This window comes from Scardinius erythrophthalmus (assembly GCF_964197995.2).
Source record: "Scardinius erythrophthalmus genome assembly, chromosome: 11".
NCBI lineage: Eukaryota > Metazoa > Chordata > Actinopteri > Cypriniformes > Leuciscidae > Scardinius > Scardinius erythrophthalmus.
This window is the reverse complement of record NC_138231.1, coordinates 9,297,742-9,310,002: the sequence shown is the minus strand read 5'-3', so window position 1 is coordinate 9,310,002 and position 12,261 is coordinate 9,297,742. Positions and strand designations below refer to the sequence as shown.

At 36.1% G+C, this 12,261-nt stretch overlaps 1 protein-coding gene across 1 annotated transcript in view; it reads right to left on the bottom strand.

Annotated features, from left to right (window-relative positions):
• The window catches only part of pkib (protein kinase (cAMP-dependent, catalytic) inhibitor beta), a 39,928-nt gene extending 28,068 nt beyond the window's left edge, over nt 1–11,860 (bottom strand). The window contains exon 1 of the mRNA XM_081378664.1: nt 11,734–11,860. The gene's annotated coding sequence lies outside the window, so the exon portion shown is untranslated. The remainder of the gene's footprint in view (nt 1–11,733) is intronic.
• Between the last annotated feature and the right edge of the window lie 401 nt (nt 11,861–12,261).

Genomic DNA, 12,261 nt, shown 5'->3' with positions numbered 1-12,261 from the left:
GACTTGATTTTGTCCATCAGGAATTGATTGGATGGTTGTGGTTTGCTATTGCTGTGATGTCATGTGAGTGACAGGTGGTCCCGCCCTTGCGCCAGTAAACATGTCATCAGAGAAGAGAAGTTGCTTCAAGAGGGAGGAGAAGATTTTGATCAAAGATTAAATAAAGATGTGCACAATAAATATTAAATCAATTATGATAAATACTGCAATATTCCATTAAAAACAAGAATTGTCGATTTTGATTTCATGGTTTCTTAAAACCAGCTCAAAGGTAATGCATATGAATTGAGTGCATACGTTTTCTGAAGCCATAAGATAACTATAAAAGGAACAGACTAAACATGTGCAGGAGTGTCAGAGCTCTGTCACAAAACCAAGAAATACACTAGACAGAAGTGACAGAACCCTGACACAATGATGCTCATATTTCTTGTAACTCACTATGACATGCATATTTGCATATTTAAATCACAAAAATTTGATTTTATTGCTATGGTGGATTTTACAATTTCAAATTTGGTTTGTTCCTCACACAAAGCTATTCACAAAACTTGGGATATATAGAGCACGTCTTTTAAGTTGATTTATTCATTTTTGGAGCTTTATAGTCCCTTGACATATCTCCTTATGAGTCAGAGCTCATCAATTTTACATTAGTTTCAGTGCTTTGAATCTTTTGTTTTTGAAATTGTATCTTTTGGTTTGCATGAAGTCCAAATAAAATGATATCCTATAATTTGTGAGGTTATTATCATTTCGATAGATAATCAAAAAATATTTAATATACACTACTGTTCAATTTTTTTTTTAAAGAAACTGATACTTTTAAAAGAATGCAGTATATTGGTCAAAAGTGACAATAAAGAGTCAAGACTTTTACATTCTTGCAAAAAAAAGTAATTGAAAGAAATGCAGCTTTTGAACTTTCTATTTATAAAAGAATCCTGAAAACAAAATGTATCACGGTTTTCACAAAAATATTAAGCAGCACAACATTTTTCAATATTGATAATAATAAGAAATATGTATTGAGCAGCAAATCAGCATATTAGAATGATTTCTGAAGGATCATGTGAGACTGAAGAATGATTCTGAAAATTCAAATTTGCCATTACAGGAATAAATTACATTTTATATTTCACAACTGTTTTTTTTTTTAATCAGAAGCATTTATCCTCACTTTTAAATGGTAGTGTGTATGTAAATACCATGTTTTTTGGGGCTCAGCAAAAATAATAACTATATCTTCGGAAATATTACAATTTACAATATACCATTACAAAAGCTTTTAGCCATTCCACTCACCCTGAATATTTTCCTTACTGTATGTCTGATCATGCCATGTGACTGCAACATAAATGATCTATGGGACTAGCTCTTTGATTTTTGAGGGGGTGTAGGTCAAGACCTCATAACTCTGTGGTGGGTGTGTGCATAATAAATCCAGCTGAACATACTGTACCTTCACTTTTCATTCCCATAACTGTCACACAGCTGTGAAAATATATCAACACTGTGCATATAACAGATATCCATCTTTGAAATGACAATGTTGTCAAAATATTGTCTCTCAGGATCTTCAAAATAAATATGAAAGCGCAAGAACTATTTTTTATATTTGAGTTGTTCTCGGTCCGGGCATCTTTTGATTGATTCTGAGTGCACAAAGCGAGTGCCACAATCACACTGTTTTGACACTGCTCTATTGTGCAGTTTCAGTACCAGATATGATAAAGCTTTTGACAGCTATTCCCTGAGCCATTATAGTCTTTCCCAGGTCAAAATAAACTCAGCTCTTTTCTAAAATATGCGAGCTGCCCCGCTCTCTATTGCCTATAAAAGGAGCTACCTTCGCATGTTGCTATAATTAGATGTTGATAAGTATGACGTGGTAACCTAATAAGCATATGAATATATAGAATACACAAATATTAGTAATAGTAAACAATCAATTTTTAATAATATTGAACTCTTAATTATCAATAGAATCACATAAAATATATGTGAAATAACTTGGTTTTGGAGCTGCTGGTTGTCATGACGAATTAAAATAAACATAGATTTTACACTGAATTTCTGAATATTTATAAAAGCCTGAGGTTCAAAACACCAATTAAGTCATCATATACAACAGCAGGACAATTTTTAATGGCACATTTTTTTTTTACTAAGATTTCTAAGCACATCTGACAATGGTTGCTTACTTAATTCAAGGTAATCTGGACATGTAGCCTAATGTTTGGCTGTGGGGACGCTATAGTTATATGAACAATTAAACTTCTTCCACTATTATATTTATATGGTATTCCAGGTATTTCAAAGAATACCATGGTAGTATTACTATGGCACATGTCCAAAAAACAATAACATGGTGATCCTTGTTGCAGTACAAATCATTCTCAAGCAACAGACACAGACACCTGTAAAACTCTAAACGATTCAGCGCATTCGTGAGCTGTTCAACTGATTCCGGCTGATTAAGCGATAGCTATAAATGAAAAGTTGCATGACTGAAAAAAAATAGTAACCCTACTACCTCAGCTTCACCAGTGAGATATATGGCTAACTTCACTATGTGAAGTGACAAGTTGGGGATTCAGATTCAGTGACTCTATATAACTATATATGGTTACTTCAGTAGGTGATGATAAGTGATTATCAATTTGTGCATTCATATTACGGAATAGTACTAAATCTGAGTGCATCAAAGACCAAAATAAGTCTTATTAGTGTTTATTAAAATGTGCATGTCTACAAATCTAGGAGACTCCATGGTAATAAACATCATATGTGTTTTCCCAGAAATGACAGGAAAGCAAATAATTATTTTCATCCATATGCTGAGCAAGCATGACTTTGATCAAGCTATAGAAAAAACAATATTAGTCTAAATAAATTTGACGAATTTCAATAATGTTCTTACAACTGTTTAATTATGGTCTTCAGTACTTTTTACACATTTTTTCAAGCGCTTTAAAGGGGACATTTCATGGCGAGAAGAAGAACATTTCTAGAGATGCTACTGCCCAACAATTATGAAAACAGCTGAACACTAGTCTGGGACCCAGCTAAACCAGCTAAACTAGCTAATAAGACTGGTTTAAGTTTGCATTTTCAGCTGAGTTACTCATAGCAAACATTTCTACAGAAGGAATTAAAGGCCCACTGAAGTGCTTTGAAACGGCAGCATTATTCAGTGTGTTTACGCAATTTCCACTGAAACAGGAAGACAGGGCGGGGCATAACGAGCAGCTCCTCCCCTTTTTTCAATAGCCAATAGCGTTTTGTTTATATCACAGCTCGGTCAGAGCCGTCGAGCTCGGCAAAGCCGCATTTGACTGCTTTTGAAAGCCACAGTCTAATAGATTCCCCTTTTAGATTTATTATGAAACTCTTACTAAAGCAAAGAGTGAACATGGTCATGCTGAGGATTTGTAATTTATGTACGTAATTTATGTTGCTGCATGGCACCGGTGTTATCCCTTCTACTCATCAGTGCTGTTTCTAGTGCCGAGTCTGTCTAACCATTTCCCCTCCTAATCTCCTCCATATCGCTTTAAAATATTGCATTCTGTGTAGAAATCAAATGGTCCGATTAGTTTTGTGGTCGATTGTGTCTCTGGACTGGACCAGACTGTGTGTGACACTGTCTGAATCGCTCCTTATCCCCCATTTAGTGCATTATGTGCCATTCACCATATCGAAAATAGTAAATGTGTGAACAAGTCGCGGATCTCAGCCTCAGCTTCAGTGTCTATTTATAGTGTATGGGGGCGGGACGCTTTAGATTCTAGAGAGCATTTGATTGGACAGAAAATCTGATGAGAAGCTGAAGTGCAGAGTGATGTCATCAAAATCGTTAATCCATCTAAGAGGAAGTGAGAGACTGTAAATTTTGAATGCTTATAATATCCTGGCAAGCCAGACCTACATCAAGATGTTAGGTCTGGCAACTCACCATAGACACGGCTCAATCCGAGGGGCGGGATAAACGGCTGTCTTTCAAATTCCCTCTGCACGCAATAGGACAGCGCTTCAACCAACCAGAGCGTTTTCCCAACAGCGGAGCTAACGTTAGTTGATAGATTCAACTTTTGAATCTGGCCGGCAAAACTACGAACATATCTTCCTTTTTTAAGAATGACTTACTGTAAGTGCCGTTCTTTGCTCTTTTCTCAAAGAAAAACTTAACTCCAAGTCCTCCAGAGTCGCGGCCAAAGCCGATTCGAAAGACTGTTCTCCAGCAGCAGCAGCCATTCTTTGTTTTCAAGTAGCAGGGAACCGTCGCAACTCTGTCGTCATTATGTTAAGCCCGCCCACCTACTCTATACACAATGTAATTGGCCTGACCCAATTTAGGTTTTTACAGCTCCGAAAGTCAACAGAGAGTTGCTAGACTACCCTGGCTGCAAAATAATTTTTGCTGCCGCTAGGGTGCGTCTAGATTTCTAGGCTATGCTTATATATCTTCTAAAGAGGTTATATATTCTAAATGTGAATTTTGTCATTGTTTTGGAGCACACTACATTATATATAACTTAAGACTAACAACTTCATACTAAAAGTTCATACTTTAATTTCATGGGGACTTTAAGGAGGATTTAATGCCATTAATGCTTGGAGGAAAAGCCATCACACAACAACAATCAAAGAGCTCCAGCTGTGTCAGATGAAATTGCTCCAAGCATTCCCTTGTCACATATTTTCATCTGGCAGTCTTTATTCCACCTCAGACCTTTGAAAATATTGTTTTGACTGCAGCATCCCTAAGCCTCAAATGCATCAAAATATTCCTACATTGTAGTTGATTTAATTTTCTGATTAAATCAATTCAACTGGTCACATGTTTGAACAATCCAACACCTTCCGACACATCTGTGCATGGTGAACAAAGCCAATTAGCTCTGCATTACAGCGACGTCTCAAGCCATACCCACAGCTATCAAAGCTGTTTACTGCATCACATCACATGTACGGCCAAAAATAACACAAGCCAAGTCACATCCAATCATCTACAGAGGATCAGATACATACTTAGCAGCAGCAAATTGAAGATGAACTATAGGTTAGCTGGACAACAAAGGTTTTTTTTAATCTTTGCCTATTAATAGCAGATGCCAGCCGCTTGAGGGCAAAGCCCATGAGTGTGGGCTAGAAGAACAAAGCACAGATTACATGTTATTCATCTTCTCACATTTCAAACGTTGCAGACCGTGGTTCCCTGCACAGTGCATCCCTAGGGAATGATTTTCCCATTGGCTATCTGCCTCCCCAAACAAAAATCGTGCTCAATGACGCAACATCAATGTGCACCGGACGCTGCTGGAATACCAAAGAAAGGCAAAGTGGCATCAATCAGATCTGACATTATCCAAATCTATATTTGGACTGATGACAGGGAACATCAAGCATTCAACTATCATTCCATATTATTTCTAGGCTTTTACCAGCCAGTTGCAACACAATCATTTCATTTGTAAAATTGTAACAATCAAATATATCAGAAATGGCATTGATTTTTGCATCTGTATTTCAAGGATTGATTGCATTGTTGATTGGTGGGATTAGTTGTACTTGCCAAGGCAAGCATTATATGCTTATTCATTTAGATATTTCGTTGTACTATCCATGCTATAAACATGAATGGCATCTCAAATTTTGCAGCTTGTTAAAAAAAGGCATGTGTTATTACTTTGAAAATCAATCTAACTTCCAATTTTTGACTGGGCAGATGATAAAGTGGGCCAAAAATCTCATTGGAGGGATCTAGCAACAAAAACATTTTAGAGAAGATTGGCTCTTTCGATTTAAACGAGACAGTTAGCAAATCCCCTGGCAAAGACCTAACAACCACTCCAAATACCATAGCAACTGCCTACAGTAAACAGTAAACAATTTATTGGCAAACAGAACCGAGACTACAAGCATCGTTCACATTTTCTTCATAAAAAGGTTAGAATCTAGTTGTAACATACAAAAGAGTGCAGTAGCCTATTATAAAGCATTAAAACAGTCTCACAGGGATATTCCATTGTGAAATGTTTTTTTTTTGTAGAACAATTTTCATGCATCTTAGGGGGTTTCTTTGCTATAGCTTCTTTTAACCGGCTTCAACCAACCATTTTGCTGACTCCAAAGTGAGCAATGATTTCTATATGCGGTAACAAACCACAAGACAGGCAGAGCAATAAAGTAAATGGACTTTCTTTCTTTCACAGAACATTTATGTAAATCTGCATGAAAGAGATTTCACAAAAAGCAACCTATAACGAAATTAAATCAATCAGGTTAATTTATCTAAAGCTTTATTTTGTAAATCAATATATGGTACACTTAAATGCTTCTAATCATTAAATGTCCACGTTAGCTTTTTTTTTTGAACAATTCATCAGCCTGAGAGTCATCTGGCTCTTCGCTGCTGCTTGGCACAGATTTTGATGCTGCTATCCCCCATACAGTATAAAAACACCTTTAAAAGATTTATGACAGACTGTATAGAAAATGAGAGAGGGAGGCAAACTAAGACTGATCAATAGAAATGCAGTCATAAGGAACATGCACACATATAACTTGACCTTAAATCAAGAGCCCTAAAATTGTTCCATCAGAGGGGAAATATTATCAGATAACCCCACCTAAATATGCAATTTTGCTCATTTTTGATTTGCTATTATGGATGAACAATTATGAGTAGGTGATGATGGCTCCTAAATCCTAAACTTTAAGAACTTTAACATCCATGGAAACTTTTCATTGCACAAAAGGTTTTTTTTTTATATTGGAAAAGGCTTCTTTAGATTGTTGAAATGTCCTCACACTAAGAAAAAATGGTTATTCTGAGAACAGTTCACTGAAAGGTTCTTTTGGGAAGCCAACATGGTTCTTCTATGGCAAAACTCCCTTTTGAAACCATTATTTTTAAGAGAATAGGTTATTTTTAGTGAATCAACACAACCATGTCCGACTCTCAAACTATGACTATTATGAGCCGGATCTTTCTAATAAATCAAAAGCAAACAGTGCGACAAATGACTTCAACAAATTATTCCTATGAGCCGGTCCTTTTTAGTGAATGAAAAACAACGCAACCAGTGAAGTCTGAAATCAAACCTTTGAGACTTTTGAGCAAATTATGAGTTTTGCCAGTATTTCATACAAATAAATGAATGCAGTGTGTTACCACATGGTTTGTTTGTTTAGTATTTAGTTAAGGCCAGTTAATGGACTGCATTTATGCCGTCTGTAATATTTTCTTTTTTTACAAATATGTATTCCTTTGGCCTACATTTATAAAACTCTCACTGTTGCATTTAGCCAAACACGAAATGTACAATTTAAGACATGTCTTTCAAAACAGCATTGACAGTATTTTATAACACTTCTCAGAATACCTACAGTCTAGGCTTATGACACAAATAGTGTGCCATGCATGAAGACACTGTGCTTTGATAAATAATTCACATCTGTGAGGGTTCCAGTGCACGATCGATAAGAGCTCCATGTGAATGTGACCCCTTATTCTCCCGTCACAGACAATTTATCCAGGCGCAAACACAGGCACAGGGTTTATTTGACAGAAAGTGAGAGTTGTAAAGCTTCACAACATGCAACAATCTGTTTTATTTACTTGACATATGGTATGTACAGCTCAGAGCAGACAATAAAATAAGCTGTCATCTTGGTGCAAGACATTTTGAAGATCAAACTCAAAGCCAGGATATCTTGGTCCCTAGATTGTTGCGGTGTATTTTTAGGTCCGATGTAATGATGCGCTCAAATCCGGAGATTTAAGATAACAAATAACAGATAAGAGTGTGACCCCTGGCACTTTAGAACCCTCCGGTGCCAGATTTTTATACAACATGCCCTGCAATCTAGTAGAGCCTAAGATTAGGCCTTATCACTATAACACTGTGTGGTCTTTAACTTCTTAGGAACACCACATGATGTACCCCATATGGTGAGATGAATAAAAGCCCACATGTTAGCAATGTGCACCTCTGCAAACTACCGCTGATCCATCAGTGTCCCCTGCAGAATACACCCATGCAGTCACAAAAAGGGGGAATACAAAAAAAAAAAAAAAAATCATGTTATATGTAAATTATTAATTTGGCCGAGAGCAAAACATATAATTTTAATGGTAAAAGACTGTAAAAATGCTATGGTAAAAAACTGTTATGTTAACAGTAAGTTTCCTTATTGTGAAACACTGAAATAAATCAGATTTTCAGAAGTAATGTAAAATAGTGTATGTTCTGTTTCGTTTCGTTTTCACTCTGTTCCCGTTTGTTTCTAATTAGTTTCCATAGGCCCTAATTCCACACACCTGTTCTGTATCTTGATTACATTCCTCTGGTATTTAAGCCCTGAGTTTCCACTGTCCAGTATTGTTTATGTCAACGTCAATATTATAATGGTTGTTTTACATTATTCTCCAGCGATCTCCTGTGTTTTAGTTTGTGGATAATGATAAAGACTATTTTGTTTTGTATTTTGTAATAAAAGACAATTTACTATTTTGAATCTCCTTCGTTGTGCGCCTTTACACAGTGACAAACCGTTACAAATACATTATAATGTTCTTTTTTATCATAATATCATTTTTATATGAAACCAACATGAACCTTACCTATGAAATAACAGTTTAATGATATGGTCAAAATAGAGATCACAGATTTTATTTATGAATTAATATTTCATGTATTATTTTACTTATTTTGGTGCCACCACTTAATTACTCAATTCTTTAAAATAGAATAATAATAAAAAAAAACTGTTATGATCACAAATTTCTGTGCATTTCACTATTTTAAGATGAACTGTGTAATTTATGTGCCACAAGAGAATCTAGTTGAATTGCAAAAAAAAATAAATAATAATAATTTTTTTATTGTTTTCAAACACTCTGCCATTGGTCGGATAAATTAGATAGGGTAGTCCAAAAAGACTACAAGAAAAAAATTCTACGTTGTTTCAGTATTACATATGTCTATTATACAGTAAATGCCATGCAACTGCGTGGTATTGTAAGTTGCACTGGGTAAAAAGTAACTGTTAAGTAATAACTATCTGTGATTGTTTGTGTTGCATGGTGCAATGTTTTCTATTGTTTGTTTACAGGAGAATATTTATGTAATGCATGGACCAATTGGTGGAATGAATGGAGTGTTGAGCTCTCTTGGGATCTCGCCAGTGAAACACTTGAACAGAAGCTGTCATGCCTTTCACTAGAGCCTTGATGATACTCTAAAGGAGGCTGAAACAGAATGAATATCAGCTGTTCAAAGAGAAAATAGAGGCTGCGCTTCTTCAAGGCCAAATTTTGATCTGTTGCACACTGTCAGTTTAAATAATTTTAAATGCCTGCTCTAAAAGACTATGGGTTTTTACAAATAAGCACCTGAAGCTCCCAATGCTTTGTCGTAATAATATGTTTAAATTGATTTGAATTTGTTTAATAATCCTCCTCAAACTCCTGAGGTAAAGAAAAATGTAAAGGTGAAGTGTGTAATTTTGACTGTTTTCAAACATTTTTCCTGGGGGCCTGCAATTGGTCAATAAACAGACAGACCCGCCTTCAAACTCACACCATTGGTTGAGCTTTTGTTGGCGTTGCTGGAAGGAAACAGAGAATGTTTTTTGAAAAACTTCTTGAGGGAATCAACCAATGATTGGCTTAAAAATGCTTTCAGTTATTCGGGTTTAATATGCAGACACATCTATAAGATTATTTTAATATAAATATATAAAAACATTGGAGCTGCATTTACTGTTTCATCATTCTCTTAAAGTACTATGATTTTCAAGATATTTCCCATTCAAAAATGCTTTAGATATGATCCATAGAGCAACATATCACTGTCACAATCCTTTTGTATTATTATAATTATAATTATTTCTGGCTCGTGATTTTCTAACTGCAGCATTTTGTCAAAACTACTTAAAATAGCCTAAAGAAATAAAACAAGAAGTCCGGGCATCAAATCTGCCTTTCTTCCCTAATTGCCGGTCTTCTGACATGTGTGAAAGCAGACGAGCAAGTGTGAACGTGAAGAAAATAAACTGTGCCAAACGATACTGTCAATTCCCGTGAGCACAATTAACTTCATGAGCGGGCAGACACCGCTGCAAAGTTTATGCTATATCATCAACAAGGCCAATTAAAAATAGATTCTCCATGGGCGGCACCCAGCAGGAGATACTGTACCATGGCACGACATACACACACACGGTGACCGAAACACATTCTGACGTCGAGATTGATTGATGTGGAAGGGTGGCTATATCATGAGATTTGATGTATGCTTTTCATAGAAACGTCTATCCGTTTTCAGTATAATTCGGACAAAACTGCCCAAACAATTGGAAATCATCAACTATTTGGATTTAGAAAACAGAAGATAACCTGTATAAGAATTAAGGCTATTATATTATTAAGTGTGCTGCAATAAAATGACAGCCTTTGAACCAGATCCTGCCCTCTATCAGTAAATCTTGTGAGGGTTATTGAGCTGTTTTGGGGAAAGATAGGACTTATCAATGCAATTTCATGTGTGATTTAACCCTGCTGGAGGCTCATCTATTGTCACAGTGCAGCAATATGACAATCTTTTGTTTTCAAGAACACCATAGCATACAAAAAAAGAGACAGCACCCATAGCAACGAACAAAGGGCCCTTATACCAGAATGTAAATGCAAAACTCGTTATAGTGGAAAGGACACGGTGCCCGTTTGAGTAAATGCTTCTAGATGAGAAGATAATGAAACTGCTGTGTCTCCTAGGCAACTTTAACCACCTTTAACTTAGCAACTAAATTATCACAAATGTCACAATATCGGATCTGCGCATTCTCTCCATGCAAGAGGAAAATGAATTAATTCAATTAAAGATTAAAAACAGAAATAAAAAAATAAATGTTCATGATTTGCTTTGCTTCAAGTGTTGCTTAGCCCAGACACTAACTTTGTATTGGCTTTTTGTCATGCATTTATTTACAACCATGAAGCATTGTAGATTAATCATTTACATTCAAGTTAATAATCCTGCTGGAAAAATCCAGTTTAAGATGTTTTGAAACATGCTTCTAGCTGGTCATTATAGTTCTAAAAAACAATTTGACTGACCAGCTGACTGCATGATCCAATATGATCAGCATGGACCAGCAACTAAGCATCTCAGATCAGTTAGAAACCAGCTATAATATAGCCTAATACATTTTACTTCTGGTTTACAAGACTACATCAAATCCTGTAATATATTATAGTTCTATTCTAGCGTAACATTTTATTCTTTCATCATGAAAACCTTTCGTGAGCTCATTAATTAAATTGCATTCGTTAAATAGATCTAAGAAATAAAAATGATTTTAAAATAGTCAATTCCTCTGTGTCAGACGTGAACATTGTATATTGCATGGTTACAGTGAATATGAACTGGCAGATGACACTCGAATGGGAACAATAGATTTTCCCAACGACAGCTGTGATTATTTAACTACTATCTATACACATTCATAACACGTGGTTCATTCATTTACGTACTGCCCTGTCGTTTAGTTAGTTGCCCTGTTAATAAACGGATAGTTGTAATGCATCAGTGAGCATCTGGACAGACCAGCGGACATAAAGAACTTCAAAGCGCGCAGTGATGCTCTCCACATACAATTCTGGCACATCTCTAACCCTCTCTGTCTGTCTTATGACAGTCCTGCAACAGCGCGTTTACTCACTCCGAATACGAAGCGACTCCTCGAAGCAGAGTTATCCGGGAGAACACTCCGAATCAGTACCAACAGAGGCTATCCGCGAGGGGAACTCCGCATATTGAGACCATCTTCGTCGTGATTCTCCTTCTCTGACACTGAGTCCAGCGCGAGCGAGCGCAACTACCCCGCGCGCTGCTGACATCACACGAGAGCGCGCATAGCCAAACACTGCCTGTCAGACAGAGAAAAGTATGGTTTTTTTTTTGTCTATTCATAGTGTGTATATGAACTTGAAGATTACTCTCGAATAGAATAGAATAGAGGCCTAATATAATATTTTTGCCACACGCATTATAGGCTATTTAAAATGTGAATGGGAATAATTACATGCATATTTAAAAGCCTATTTTTGATCAAAAATACACACACACACACACACACACACACATATTATAGAATGATTTTTGAAGCATCATGTGACACTGAAGACTGGAGCAATGGCTAATGAAGATTCAGATTTGCATCACAGAAATAAATTATATTTTAAAGTAT